General features: G+C 35.6%; 1 protein-coding gene across 1 annotated transcript in view; it reads right to left on the bottom strand.

Annotated features, from left to right (window-relative positions):
- Positions 1 to 15,813, bottom strand: part of IL1RAPL2 (interleukin 1 receptor accessory protein like 2) — a 1,438,686-nt gene that overhangs the window by 372,947 nt on the left and 1,049,926 nt on the right. The gene's annotated exons all lie outside the window — the stretch shown is intronic.

The raw sequence follows: 15,813 nt of genomic DNA, 5'->3' as shown, positions 1-15,813 counted from the left end.
TAATCACTTTGTCTACTGACCTTCTCACCCGCAATCCCCCCCTTGCTGGCCTGATTTGGCCCCCTGTCACCTGTTCACCACCAACTGTGCCCCCCAAAACCTCATTACCCCAATTGCCCCCTGTCAGCCTGTTCACCACCAACTGTGCCCCCCAAAACCTCATTACCCCAATTGCCCCCACCAGCCTGTTAGCCCCAACTGCCCCCCTGCTAGCATGATCACCCCCAACTACCCCCACCCTGCCATCCTGCTAGCCCCCAAATGTCCCCCCTCCTGCCAGCCTGCTGGCCCCCAATTTTCCCCCACTGCCAGCTTGCTCATCCCCAACTTCCCCTCTGCCAGCCTGGTCACCTCCAACTGATCCCCCACCAGCATGATCGCCCCCAACTGCCTTCCCCTCCTGGCCTGATCACCCCTAACCACCTCTGCCTCGGCCACACCATCATGGCTTTGTCTGAAAGGTCTTCTGGAAAGTCTCCTAATTAACACATTATCCTTTTATTAGTATAGATTATAAGTGTACTTTCCTGGACTAGTGGTAAACACTACCCTATGGTTATGACATCTAGTTCCAGTTGCTTTTAGAGACTGGTACTAAAAAGGTCAACTGGATAACTGTACAATTGGCCTATTTTCTGGCTATAAACTTCATATTCTTATAGATCTTACCCTATTTCAATATTTTTAATTGGCTACTAGATTGTTGCTCACTACCAGGAGAATTCAGAGGCATAGCGCACAGACATTTGCTTGTGCTTATATCTCTCATGAAATTAAATATGATTTATGAATCTTTAAACACATTATCATAAGAAAGTTATTACTATTTTCTGTTAGCCAGAGGCTAGTAATGAGGCCCAGTTGTTTAAAGGCCCATTATCTTCTTTCTAGCCTATGCCCACAGTCATTGTTTATAATGTTTATAATCTTCATGTTGGCCAATGAACAACAAGCTCTTTTTCATAATTTCCTTAAGCTTTTTCCATGATTGGTTTATTCCTTTCTTTCAGTTCTCAGCCTGTCAACTCTTCATTAGGTCATTTTATTTAAAAAAAAATTATATATATATATATATATATATATATATATATATATATATATATATATATATATAAAATTGATTTTTTACAGAGAGGAAGGGAGAGAGATAGAGAGCTAGAAATGTCGATGAGAGAGAAACATCGACCAGCTGCCTCTTGCACACCCCCTACCGGGGATGTGCCCGCAACCAATGTACATGCCCTTGACCGGAATTGAACCTGGGACTTTTCAGTCTGCAGACCGACGCTCTACCACTGAGTCAAACCGGTTTCTGCTTCATTAGGTCATTTTATAATCATTTTTTAAGGAGTAGTCTCCCCCAGTGAATTCTTAGCTTACACTTTTCTTTTGTAGAACTTATTAGAAGCTTTGAAAATCTTACACACTTGTTTGCTTTTCTAACAATTGTCTCTTTGACCCAACTAATATGTATTCAACGTAACAAGTACTGGCAAGGATGTGGAGAAAAGAGAACCCTAGTGTACTGTTGGTGGGAATACAGACTGGTGCAGTCACTATAGAAACAGTATGGAGGTGTCTCAAAAAATTAAAAATGGAACTAATGTTTGACCCAGTGATTTCCCTTCTGGGAATATATCTGAATAAACTTGAACTACTAATTCATAAATACATTCACTCCTATGCTCATTGAAGCCAATATCTGGAAACAGCCTAAGTGCCCATCAGTAGATGAGTGGATAAAAACATCTGTGATACATTTACACAATGGGATACTACATGACTATAAAAAAAAAGGAAACCCTTTCCTTTTGTGACAGCATGTATGAATCTGGAGATTATTATCCTAAGTGAAATAAGCCAGTCCAAGAAAGAAAAATATTATGTGATATCAGTTATATGTGGAATATAAAGAACAAAATAACTGATGAACACAGTAGAAACAGAGGCATGGATACATGTAACAGACTGACAGCTGTCAGAAGGGAGGGGGCATGGGGGAGTGGTGAACTGGATAGAAAAAAGGTGAGAGGATTAGTCAAATAACATTTATGCATAACCCATAGTGTGGTGATGGCCAGAAGGAAGGGGGAATATTGGGGACATCTGTAATAATGTCAACAATAAAAATAAAGTAAAATAAAATGAAAGCTCCATGAGGGCTGGGACTTTGTCAGTCTTATTTACTGCTATATTTACAATGCCTAGAACTGGGCCTGGCACATATCAAATACTCAATAAATATATGATAATTGCATAATGAATTCCCACATTGCAGATTACAAATAAAAGTGTGAGTTACTGAAGCAAAATTGCTAGCCTTATATAAACAAGCCTCTTTGTGATACAACTAAGACAATATCACTTGTCACCAAATGCCTTATAGAAAATAATTTTTTAGACGGAGCGGATTGAAAAAGATGGCGGCTTGTCCCTGTTTCACCACAGTTCCCAGCTTGTGAGCCTGATCTCCTTACGCTGGTAAGACTGGAACAGGAGGCCTGGAAAAACCACCGCAAAGGAGACCATCGAGCAGCTGAGACACCCCAATTGGCACAAACGCGTGGATTCAAGGGAGATTCTTCAATCATCCACGGAAAGGAGAGATAAATCAACACAGGAGAGAGACATCTTGAAGAGAGACCATGAGGAGACAAAGAAACAGCCCACAAATGAAAGAAAAGCAGGCATCACCAGAAAAGGAAGTAAATGAGTTAGAGGCAAGCAACCTACCTGAGCAAGAATTAGGAGTAACGATCTTAAGATGGCTAAAAAGAATGGAAGACAAATTTGACAATATGAGTAAGACCCAAGAAAAAATGAAAAAAACCCAAGAGGAAATGAAGATGACTCAAGATGAAATGAAAAATGACATCGCTACTATGAAGAACTCAATAGAAAGCATCAAGAGCAGACTAGAAGAAGCAGAGGATCGCATCAGTGAGCTAGAAGACAAGATGGAAAAAAATACCCAATTAGAGCAGCTTCTAGAAAAAAAAATTAAAAAGCAGGAGGAGAGCCTACGGGACATTTGGGACAATGCAAAACAAAACAATATTCGAATAATAGGGGTTCGGGAAGGAAAGAAAACTGAGGTAGACATGGAAAACGTATTTTAAGAAATAATGACAGAAAAGTTTCCTGAAATAGAGAAGAAAATACCCACACAAATCCAAGATGCTCACAGAGTCCCAAGCAAAATGGATCCCAGAAGACCGATGCCAAGACATATTATACTTAAATTGGCAAACACCAATGACAAAGTAAGAATCTTAAAAGTAGCCAGAGAAAGACAGAAAGTTACATATAAAGGAACCCCCATCAGACTAACAACTGATTTCTCAACAGAAACTTATCAGGCCAGAAGGGAATGGGATGAAATATACAAAGCCATGCAAAGAAAGGGTCTGAATCCAAGAATACTGTACCCAGCAAGACTATCAATCAAAATTGAAGGGGAAATCAGGAGCTTCACAGACAAAAAAAGACTAAAGGAATTTATCTCCACCAAACCAGCAATGCAAGAATTGCTAAAGGGTCTACTGTAAAAATAAAGACATAGGAAGCGAAGAAGGAACACAGGGGTATGGAATAAAAATGGCGTCAAATGAGTACCTATCATTAATAACATTAAATGTAAATGGTTTAAATGCTCCAATCAAAAGACATAGGGTAACAGATTGGATAAGAAAACAAGACTCATACATCTGTTGTCTACAAGAAACCCACCTCAGAAAAAGAGATGCACACAGACTGAGGGTGAAGGGATGGAAAAAGGTTTTCCAGGCAAATGGAAATGAAAGGAAAGCTGGGGTAGCAATACTCATATCGGACAAATTAGATCTCAGAGTGAAGGACATAACAAGAGATAATGAAGGCCACTTCATAATACTAAAGGGAGCAATCAAACAAGAAGAAATAACCCTGGTAAATATATATATGCACTCAATACAGGAGCACCCAAATACAAAAAAACTGCTGGAGGACATTAAGGGAGAGATTAATAGCAATACAATCATAGTAGGAGATTTTAATACCCCACTGTCACCCTTTGACAAATCATCTAAACAAAAAATCAGCAAAGAAATGTCAATCCTAAATGACTCACTAGACCAGATGGAATTAATTGACATCTTCAGAACATTCCACCCCACAGCCACAGAATATATATTCTTCTCATATGCACATGGGGCATTCTCAAAGATAGACCACATTTTGGGACATAGACAAAGTCTCTTCAAATTCAAGAAGATAGAAATCATATCAAGCATCTTCTCAGACCATAATGGCATAAAACTGGAAATTAACTACAATAAAAATAATTCAAAGAAATCATACACATGGAGACTAAACAGCATGCTATTAAACAAGGACTGGGTTACCAGAGAAATCAAGGAAGAAATTAAAAACATCCTGGAAACAAATGACAATGAAAACACTACAATCCAAAATCTATGAGACACAGCAAAAGTAGTTTTGAGAGGGAAGTTCATATCCTTACAAGCCTATTGCAAAAGACTAGAAAAAGGGGTAACATATGATCTAACTCTACAACTCAAAGAGTTAGAAAAAGAGCAACAAGAAAAGCCCAGTGTAAGCAGAAGGAAGGAAATAACAAAAATCAGAGCACAGATAAATGACATAGAGACCAAAGAAACAATGCATAAGATCAACAAAACCAAGAGCTGGTTCTTTGAAAGGATAAACAAGATAGATGGACCTCTAGCCAGGCTAACCAAGAAACAAAGAGAGAGGACTCAAATAAACAAAATCAGAAATGAAAGAGGTGAAATAACAACAGACCCCACCGAAATACAATGGATTGTTACGAAATACTATGAACAACTCTACTCCAACAAACTGAACAACCTGGAGGAAATGGACATATTCCTAGAAAAATACAAACTTCCAAAACTCAATCAGGAAGAATCTAAAAATCTCAATAAACCAGTGACTTGGGAAGAAATTGAAACAGTCATCCAAAAGCTTCCAGCAAACAAAAGCCCAGGGCCAGATGGCTTCACAGGAGAGTTTTACCAAACATTCAAGGAAGAACTAAAAGCTATCCTCCTCAGACAAAAAATCCAAGAGGAAGGAACACTTCCAAACTCCTTCTATGAAGCCAGCATCACCCCAATACCAAAACCAGATAAAGACAACTCAATGAAAGAGAATTACAGGCCAATATCCCTCATGAACATAGATTCCAAAATCCTCAACAAAATTCTAGCAAATGGACTCCAGAAGAACATCACAAAGATCATACACCACGACCAAGTAGGATTTATTCCAGGAATGCAAGGATGGTACAATATCCGCAAATCAATAAATGTGATACATCACATAAACAAATTGAAAGATAAAAATCATATAGTCATATCAATTGATGCAGAAAAAGCATTCGATAAAATCCAACACCCTTTTCTGATAAAAACTCTTAACAAGGTGGGAGTACAAGGATCATACCTCAACATAATAAAAGCTATATATGATAAACCCACAGCCAACATTATACTCAATGGGCAAAAACTAAAACCATTCCCTCTAAGAACAGGAACAAGACAGGAATGCCCACTCTCGCCACACCTGTTTGACATAGTACTGGAAGTACTAGCCATTGCAATTAGATAAGAGGTGGAAATAAAAGGCATCCAAATTGGAAAAGAAGAAGTAAAGTTATCCTTATTTGCAGATGACATGATATTGTACATAAAAAACCCAAAAGACTCCATTAAAAAACTAATTGACTTAATAAATGAATTTGGCAATGTAGCAGGATACAAAATTAATGCCAAGAAATCCATGGCTTTTCTATACACCAACAGTGAAACTGCAGAAACAGAGACTAAAAAAGCAATTCCATTTACCATTGCACCAAAAAAATTAAAATACCTAGGAATAAATTTAACTAAGGAAGTAAAGGACCTATATGCAGAAAACTACACGACACTGAAAAAAGAGATAGAGGAAGATGTAAGGAGATGGAAGAACATACCATGTTCATGGATTGGTAGAATCAACATCATCAAAATGTCCATACTTCCTAAAGCAATCTATAGGTTCAATGCACTCCCCATTAAAATATCAAAGACATATTTCACCGACCTAGAAAGAACTCTCCAAAAGTTCATTTGGAACAATAAAAGACCCCGAATAGCCACAGCAACCCTGAGAAAGAGGAGTAAAGTAGGAGGGATCTCAATACCAGACTTCAAACTATATTCTATATTACAAAGCCACTGTTCTCAAAACAGCCTGGTACTGGCACAAGAACAGACATATAGATCAATGGAATCGAATCGAGAACTCAGATATCAACCCAAATCACTATGCTCAATTAATATTTGACAAAGGAGACACGAATATACAATGGAGTCAAGACAGTTTCTTCAATAAATGGTGTTGGGAAAATTGGACAGACACATGCAAAAGAATGAAACTAGTTCACCAACTTACAGCATTCACAAAAATAAACTCAAAATGGATACAGGACTTAAACATCAGACGGGAAACCATAAAAATACTAGAAGCATCCACAGGCAGCAAAATCTCAGACATATGCCAAAAGAACTTCTTCACTGATACTACCCCTAGGGCAATGGAAGCTAAAGAGAAAATAAACAAATGGGAGTACATCAAAATAAAAAGCTTTTTTACAGCAAAAGAAACCATCAACAAAACAACAAGAAATCCCACTGTGTGGGAGAACATATTTGCAAATGATACCACTGATAAAGGTTTAATCTCCAACATCTACAAACAGCTTATACAACTAAATAAAAGGATGATGAATAATCCAATTAAAAAATGGGCAATGGACCTAAATAGAACATTTTCAAAAGAAGACAGAAGGAAGGCCAAAAGGCACATGGAAACATGCTCAAAGTCACTAATTGTCCGAGGGATGCAAATCAAAACAACAATGCGGTACCATCTCACACCTGTCAGGATGGCTAACATCAACAAGTCAACAAACTACAAGTGTTGGTGAGGTTGCAGAGAAAAAGGAACCCTCGTGCACTGCTGGTGGGAATGCAGACTGGTGCAACCACTGTGGAGAACAGTGTGGAGTTTCCTCAAAAAACTGAAAATGGAATTCCCATTTGACCCAGTAATCCCACTCCTAGGAATATATCCCAAGAAACTAGAAACACCAATCAGAAAGGATATATGCACCCCTATGTTCATAGCAGCACAATCTACAATAGCCACAATTTGGAAACAGCCTAGGTGCCCGTCAGCAGATGATTGGATCCAAAAACTATGGTACATCTACACAATGGAATACTATGCTGCCATTAAAAAAAGGGATTCTCATCATTTGCAGCAACCTGGATGTAATTGGAGAACATCATGCTGAGTGAAATAAGCCAATCAATGGAAGAGAAACACCACATGACCTCACTCATTTGTAGATGATAAAGAACATTATAAACTGATGAACCAAAAGATAGATATAGAGACAGTATATCAACAAGTAGACTGTGAAATTACAGCGGGAAGGAGAGGAAGATCTGGGAGAAATAATAGATCAACTGAAGGACTTTTATACACGCATATAAATACAACCAATGGACACAAAACTCTGGGGAGGGAGGGGATGTGTGGGAGGGAGGGGGGCAAAAAATCAATAAAATATATTAAAAAATAAAATGAAATGAAAAATAAAAAATAAAATAAAATAAAAATAATTTTTTAATTATAGCTTTATGGGTCTATTGTCATTTAGTCGGTAGTTACTAGTCATTACCTTCCTTCTATGTTTTTATAATGACTCTGTAAACACATAGTGCTTGGTCAATGAATAAATCTAGCAGTATTGGACACAGAGCAAAATGGGAAAGTTTACTTTTTTTTTGTCCTTTTATAAGTCATCAGTAAATAAATAATTTCCCATTTTTTGCCAGCTTCTTATAGATCTTCTATGGTTGACTCCACAACCATTATTTCCAATGTCTGAAGCCTAAGAGCATCTACTGAGATTTTTTTTTTTTTTTTTTTTTTTTTTTTTTTAGAGCTGGTAAACATTATTTTACAGTTGACTCCACAACTATTATTTCCAATTTCTGAAGCCTAAGAGCATCTACTGATATGTTTTTTTCAGAGCTGGCAAACATCAGCTACTTGAAGTAAATCTTATGATACATAAGTGGATGTATAGAGGCAATGTGAAATTTAAACACAGGTTTTCATTAGTTTTTTGGTGAAAGAGAAAGGGCTTGATTATTAAAGCTAAGTGATATGAATAATGTAACCATACATCTGTGGTTTACAGTTTCATTAGTTTTGGGTACTATTTCAGAAATCTTGTACTAATTTTAGCAATATGATCTATAAAAAGACCCCTGATGTTGAAGGTAGTCCCAAGTGTAGAATGCAATCTGACTATGGGCCTACTACTGTCAAGTTTACTATATAGATATAGAGTCTGAAAGAAGTAAAAAATACCCCTTTTCTGCACTCAGGGAGCTTCTTAGAAGAAAAAGTAAATATTTTAACATTTTTAATTGTTAATAGTATTACAGGTGTCTCCCATTTTCTCCCTTTTTGCCCTTCTTCACCGTACTCTTACCCCACTCCAGGCCTTCCCCTTTCTATTGTCTATGTCCATCGGTTATGCATATATGCATAGTATATGTTCTTTGGTTAATCTCTTTCTGTCCCCTCCTTACCCACTAGTATCTGTTATTCTGTTCCATTAATCCATACTCTGGATCTATTTTGTTTCTCAGTTTATTTTGCTCATTAGATTCCATATTTAAATGAGATCATGTGATATTTGTCTTACTCTAACTGGTTTATTTCAGTTAGCATAATAGTCTCCAGGTCCATTCACGCTATCTCAAAGGGTAAGACAGCCTTCTTTTTTACAACTACATAATATTCCATTGTATAAATGTACCACATCCTTTTTATCCACTCATCTACTGATGAGCACCTGGACTGTTTTCAGATCTTAGCTATTGTAAATAACATTGCTATGAACATAGGGTTGCATGTATTCTTTCTGATTGGTGTTTAAGGATTCTTAGGATGTGTTCCCAGAAATGGGATTGCTGGGTCAAATGGCACTTCCATTTTTAATTTTTTGAGGAAACTACATACTGTTTTCAAAAGTAGCTATATCAGTCTGCATTCCCACCAACACAGACTGCAAGCTGCTTGAAGACAGAAAGTGCCTCTGTTGCTCACTATTACATCTCCAGCATTTAATGCATTGTCTGAAGCAAAGTTGGCTAATTTAAGAAGTGTTATTGATCATACCTCCATCAGCATCACCTTAACCTGAGTCATATTCATCATTTGTTCAAAATGCTGCAATTGTCTTTTTAAAAAGTAATATTTTATTGAGAGAGAGAGAGAGAGAGAGAGAGAGAGAGAGAGAGAGAGAGAGAGAGAGAAACACTGATGTGACAGTGCAACATTGATCAGCTGCCTCCTACATGCCCTCCACTAGGGATGAAGTCCAAAACACAGGCATGTCCCCTTGACTGGGCTTTGAACCAACCACCTCATGATGCACGGATGAAGCCCAAACTACTAGGCTCCTCATTTAAAAAAAAAATCTGTGTGAAGATCATATAGGAACTCTATAGAATTTCTTTTTAAATGTTATTTTACTTTATTTTTAAAAATTCTTTATTGCATAAAGTATTACATATAATATTACATATGTCTCCTTTCTCCTCATTGTCTTCTTCCCGGTGACCCTCAATTCCAAGCACATGCTTTTACCATCCCCCAGCCTCCAATGTCTGTGTCCATAGCATGCATACAAGTCCTTTGGTAGATCTCTTAACACACACACCCCACCCTCTTCTGCCTTCCCTCTGAGGTTTGACCATCTGTTCAGTGTTTCTCTGTCTCTGGGTCTATTTTTGTTAATCAGTTTATGTCGTTCATTATATTCCACAAATGAGTGAGATCACATGATATTTATTTCTTCAACTGGCTTATTTCGCATAGCATAAGGCTCTGTGTGTCCATCCATAATGTTGCAAATGGTAAAAGTAATTTTTTTTTTTACAGAAGCAAAGTATCCCATTGTATAGTGGTGCATATATACTTTCTTATTGATGTTTCAGGTTTCTTAGGATATATTCCTAGAAGTAGGATCATTAGGTCAAATGGCAGTTCCATTTTTAGTTTTTTGAAGAAATTCCATACTATTTTCCACAGTGGCTGTGCTAGCCTGCATTCCCACCAGAAGTGCAGGAGGGTTCCTTTTTCTCTACATCCTCCCCAGCACTTGCCATTTGTTGATTTGTAGATGATAGCCATTCTGACAGGTGTGAGATGGTACATCGTTGTTGTTTTGATTTGCATCTCTCAAAACAATTAGTAAATTTTAGCATGTTTTCATATGTCTCTTGGTCTTCTGTATGTCCACCTTCAAAACATGTTTATTTAAGTCCTTTGCCCATTTTTATTGGATTGTTTATCTTTTTTTTTGTAAGATGTATAAGTTCCTTATAAATTTTGGAGATTAGGCTCTGATCTGATATAACATTGGGGAATATGTTCTCCCATGCAGTGGGCTTTCTTGTTGTTTTGTTCATGTTTTCTTTTACTATAAAGAAGCTTTTAATTTTGATGTAGTCCCAATTGTTTATTTTCTCCTTACTTTCCACTGCCTACGGAGCTGTATAGGTAAAGATATTGCTACAACATATGTCTGATATGTTGCTGCTTATGTAATATTCTAAGGTTTTTATGGTTTCCCATCTTACATTTATGTCCTTGATCCATTTTGAATTTATTTTGTATATGGTATAAATTGGTGGTGTAGTTTCATATTTTTGCATGAATATGGCTAATTTTCCATAAACCATTTATTGAGGAGACTGTCTTCCAAATATCAACAGTACAAGGATTAAAATTTCTTTTGAGAGCCAAATTTTTTAAACTTAAACTATATAGGTTGGTACATTGTTATTAACTTAATTAGTGTACTCCTAAGCTGGCCTTTGCTAAAATCATCCTCAATCTGATTGAGGTATGTGGTTTGTGAGCCACGGTTTACTGACCACTGGTCTGTAGAATATATCTATTCTTATGCTAGTACCAGGCACTTTTGAAGACAGTGGCTTTTTAATATAGTTTGATATCTGGTGTTGTGATCCCTCCAAATGTGTTCTTCTTTCTTAAGTTTCCTGCAGCTATTCAGGATCTTTTTTATTCCATATGAATTTTTGGAGAATTTGTTCTAGATTTGTGAACTATGCTATTTTAATGGGGATTGCATTGGATGTATAGATGGATCTGGGTAGTATGGACATTTTAATGATGCTGATTCTACCAATCCATGATCACAGCATATTTTCTACTTGTTTATATATTCCTCTAATACTTTTTTTTAGCATCCTGAAATTTTCTGAATATAGTTTATAGGTCCTTTGTCTCCTTGATTAAGTTTATTCCTAAGTATCTTCATTTTATTGTCTCTTGTTATGGAATTCACTTTGAGGTCTATTTTTGTCAAATAGAAGTATTCCTACCTCAGCTTTTTTCATTTCCATTTGCCTGAAAAATATTTTTCATCCCTTCACTTTTAGTCTGTGTAAGTCCCTTGTTCTGAGGTGGGTCTCTTGTAGACAGCATATATATGGATCTTCTTTTCATATTCATTCAGTCACTTGATGTCTTTTGATTGGAACATTTAATCCATTTAAGTTTAATGTTATTATTGATAGGTACTTGTTTGTAGCCATGTATATTCTTTATGCCTGTGTTCATTCTTTAGTCCCTTTAACATTTTTTCATTGCTGGCTTGGGAGTGATAAATTCCCTTAGCCTTTTTTTTTTTTCTTTTTTTTTTTTTCTGTGAAGCTCCTGATTTCCCATTCAATTTTGAATGATAGTCTTGCTGGGTAGAGTATTCTTGGATTTAGTCCATTGCTTTGTATCACTTTCTATACTTCATTCCATTTCTTTCTGGCCTGATGTGTTTCTGTTGAGAAATAATTTTATAATCTAATTTGAGATACTTTGTAGGTAACATTCTGTCTTTCTCTTGCAGCCCTTATGATTATCTTTTTGCTGTTAATGTTTGCCATTGTAATTATGACATTCATTGGTGTGGGTCTTTTGGGTTTATCTTGTTTGGGACTCCCTGTGCTGGTGTGACATTTTCGTCCCCAGTCAGGGAAGTTTTCTGTCATCATTTCTTCAGATAGGTTTTCTAATCATTGCTTCTTTTGTTGTCATTATGGCACCCCTATTATACATGTTTCTTTATTTCATGTTAAAAACTTTTTTAGGCTCTGCTCCAGCTTTCTAATTTTTCTCTCCAATTGCCATTCATTTTGTGTGTTTTGCTATGCCATATCTTCTAACTCACTTATTGATACTCCACTTCTTCTAGTCGACTGTTGAAACCTTCCATTGTGTTATTTATTGTGGCTATATTATTATTTATTTTTTCCTGATTCTTACATAAGTTTTCTTACATAAATTGTTGATTTTTCTCTTCCATCTGATTTATGGACTGTAAACTCAAACCCTTACTCTGAATTCTTTTTCTGACATATCTCATGCTTTAATTTAATTTAGTCCCTTTTCTGGTGATTCTATCTTTGTTTCTGTCTCCTAATTTTTGCTGTCTCTTTCTGGCCCTGGGCACTGTGATTGGGTTTTCAGAGGTTGAAGATCCTATAAGTCAACATTTCAGGAGATTGTTAGCCCACAGGATGATTCTGCCTGAATCTCATGCCTTCATTTTCTCTTCTCTGATTTGTATCCCCTTCTCCCATGGATCTGGTCCTAAGTTGTCTCCTTCAGCTATTCAGGCTGGTGGGAGAATGAGCACAGTTTCTTTAGTGTGCAACTACCTGTGAGGACCCAGAGCCCTTTGGTATGGCTTTGATTCCTGTGTCTGTGTAGTCTCCCCCATCATGTTGAATTTTGTCAACACTGTGATCTCTGCAGGACTTCTTTGTCTAATATTATATCTATTATGAACAAATGCAAGCTGGATTATTATTAAGAACAAATGGGTTAAAATGGCATTTTGAGTATTTGTTACTAAATAGAACATTATGTTTTATATTTTATTCTGAGGGTTTCTTATTATAGTAAAAGGTTCTAAATCATTGGAATTAAGGACAAGAATAGTTTATTTTTATCTGTGATCACAGTGCTTTCTAAACTTATGGTAAGAACACAACAGGTTTTATTTATTTATTAATAATATGAAAGATAGATATTGCTGCTGAGAATAGTAGGTCATGTCTGGGATTTTATAAATGAAATTTGTATAAAAATACTAAGATAAATTTATTCTGCTACCTTTCCTTATGGTAGGTGCTTTGTGGTGTGGAAAAAAACTTGGATTCTAAACCTAGTTCTAATACTTATGAGCTCTATGATGCTTTTTAGATGAATAATTAAACTTTAATGAGATTAATTTTCTTCTGCTCCAAAAAACAGCTTTCACCATCTGCCTAAGAATGGCTTTTAGAATTAGAAATCACAAATGTAAAGTACCTAGCATAGTGTCTGGCAAATGACAGGTCTTGAATAAATGGTGAGAATTATTTTTATGTTGCATATACTGAGTGTTTCTACTACTAAGAGTAGGTTCTAATGAGTATAATATTTTGTATGTGTTTTCCCCCCCCCCCAAAGGTGTTTTGTGGATCTTTCTATTTACTGGATGGTGTGATTTCAGGTTGAATGTTATTTTCATCAACTTAGTTTCCTAAAACATTTCCCTATGACCCTTTACTTACCTTAATGGACTAGATAAAAAGCACTAATTAGAGATCCTGAAATAATTTACCTCCTCCTTCATTCTTCCCCATGTCATTTTTAGAATTATTAAAATATTTTTAATTAAAATAATTTCACATGGAATATTTTTAAAACTACATGTATTGTAAAATGACTTTCCTAAAGAATATACTGTTTCTTTTAAATTCCAGAGGTGGCATCTTTAAAACTAAAACTTTTTTTTTTTTTTAAGAACAACAACAAAAAGAAAATAAATTTTCTTCCAACTGCTAAAAAAAATTAGTCATGGTGGAGTAAATCTTATTTATTAATTTAAAAACTAAATATACTTTCAGAAAGAGAAAATAAATAAATAAAAGATAACAGGACAAAATTAGATTTTTGTGTGTTCTGAACATTGCATTTGTTTTTTTATTTTATACATTACCACTGGAAGTTGCAGTTGAATTTGCTTGCACTGTGAGAACAATATTTTTCAGATTATGTTATTAAGAACTTCTTTATCATCTCAAAATATACAGTTATTTGGTTAAGATTAATCTTCTTTCAGCATTACACTGTGAACAACCAGTCATCACTACTTTAGCTAAAAGTATATAAATTTCTAGAATCTTGTAGATGCCTGATAGAATACACTATAGTATGGAGAGTAAAAATGTTTATTTTCCTCTACAGACAACAAAATATCTGTACCAATGCCAACTTCATACACTAACAAGTAATTATTTCCACTGGAAATTTTTATTTATTGTATTCACTTTAGAAATATGTAGAACAGAGATTTAAATGTAACTCTCAAATAAACACATAAACAATTCTTTCAGAGCCTGTTTGCTTTATTTTAATGTATACTTTTATTATTAATAGTATTATAGATGTCAACTATTTACCCTCACCCTTTTACCCCTCTCCTCCAAACCCCAACCCATCACCTAGGTCTTCTGCACCCTACTGCTCATGTCCATGGTCTATACATATAGGTATATAAGTTCTTTGGTTTATCTCTTCTCATCCCCTCACTTCCACATCAAGTTTTGTCAGTCTGTTCCATGCTTCCATAATTCAGATCTTATTTTGTTGGTCAATTCATTTTGTTCATTAGATTCAAAAAATAAGTGAGATCGTGTGGTATTTGTTTTTCTCAGTTTGGCTTATTTCACTTAGTATAATATTTTCCAGGTCCATCCATGCTGTCCCAAAGGGTAAGAGATTGTATACTTGAAACCTACATAAATTATTAACTAATATCACCCCAATAAATTAAATTATTTTAAAGATGAGTAAAAAATGAGTGAAATACTGGCGTCTATTCATTGTACCTGGCTATATAATTGGTAGGTATTACTATAGTCAGATATTTCCATAAATCATATATCCAAAGTAACTCCAATGCATTTCCAGCATATTTAGTCAGTTCTCTTGTTCATAATGGAAGACATTATTTGAATTGAAGAATAAATTGGCTCTCAATTGGTGAAAGCTTACAAAGGTTAGAGTTAAGGCCATGGTTTAAAAGAGATACTGGCAGGACTCTGAGTTTTAAGCTTAAAGTTATTTAAATACAAGGATTAGTTGTAGGGGACACACAATAAAGGGCCCAATAACTTGTATCCTTATTGAGACCATAAAAAGACAGCAACACCCATCAAACAACTTTTTTCCTTTTCTCAATACCATATGATTCATAAATATTCAGGATTTCACCCTAAACAAATTTTAAATAGCCATATATTCTTCCATTGGCAGTAATATTATCAAAATGTTATAAAGGCTTATTTGAGGCTTCTAATTATTGAAAAGTGATTATTCCTCAAAGGTAACGTTTTCTAATTTGAAAAAAAATGCTTAAAACCATTAAAAGTTTTATCAATCACTAATGAACAACACCCGTGAATCTATCAATCACAGAGTTAAACAGTTCTGCTCTACAGAACACTTAATAACCAGTGTAACCAATTAGTATAATCATTTCTTGATGCAATACAAACTAACTTCCTTAAACTGCTTTGCACTGAACTCCAGGGTTACAAATGAGTAGACATAAATTGATTTGCATATAATAACAGTGGCAATAAACCTTTT

This window comes from Pipistrellus kuhlii, unplaced genomic scaffold (genome assembly GCF_014108245.1).
Source record: "Pipistrellus kuhlii isolate mPipKuh1 unplaced genomic scaffold, mPipKuh1.p scaffold_m20_p_33, whole genome shotgun sequence".
Taxonomy (NCBI): domain Eukaryota; kingdom Metazoa; phylum Chordata; class Mammalia; order Chiroptera; family Vespertilionidae; genus Pipistrellus; species Pipistrellus kuhlii.
The sequence above is the reverse complement of the archived record's forward strand: the minus strand, read 5'-3'. Positions and strand labels throughout refer to the sequence as shown.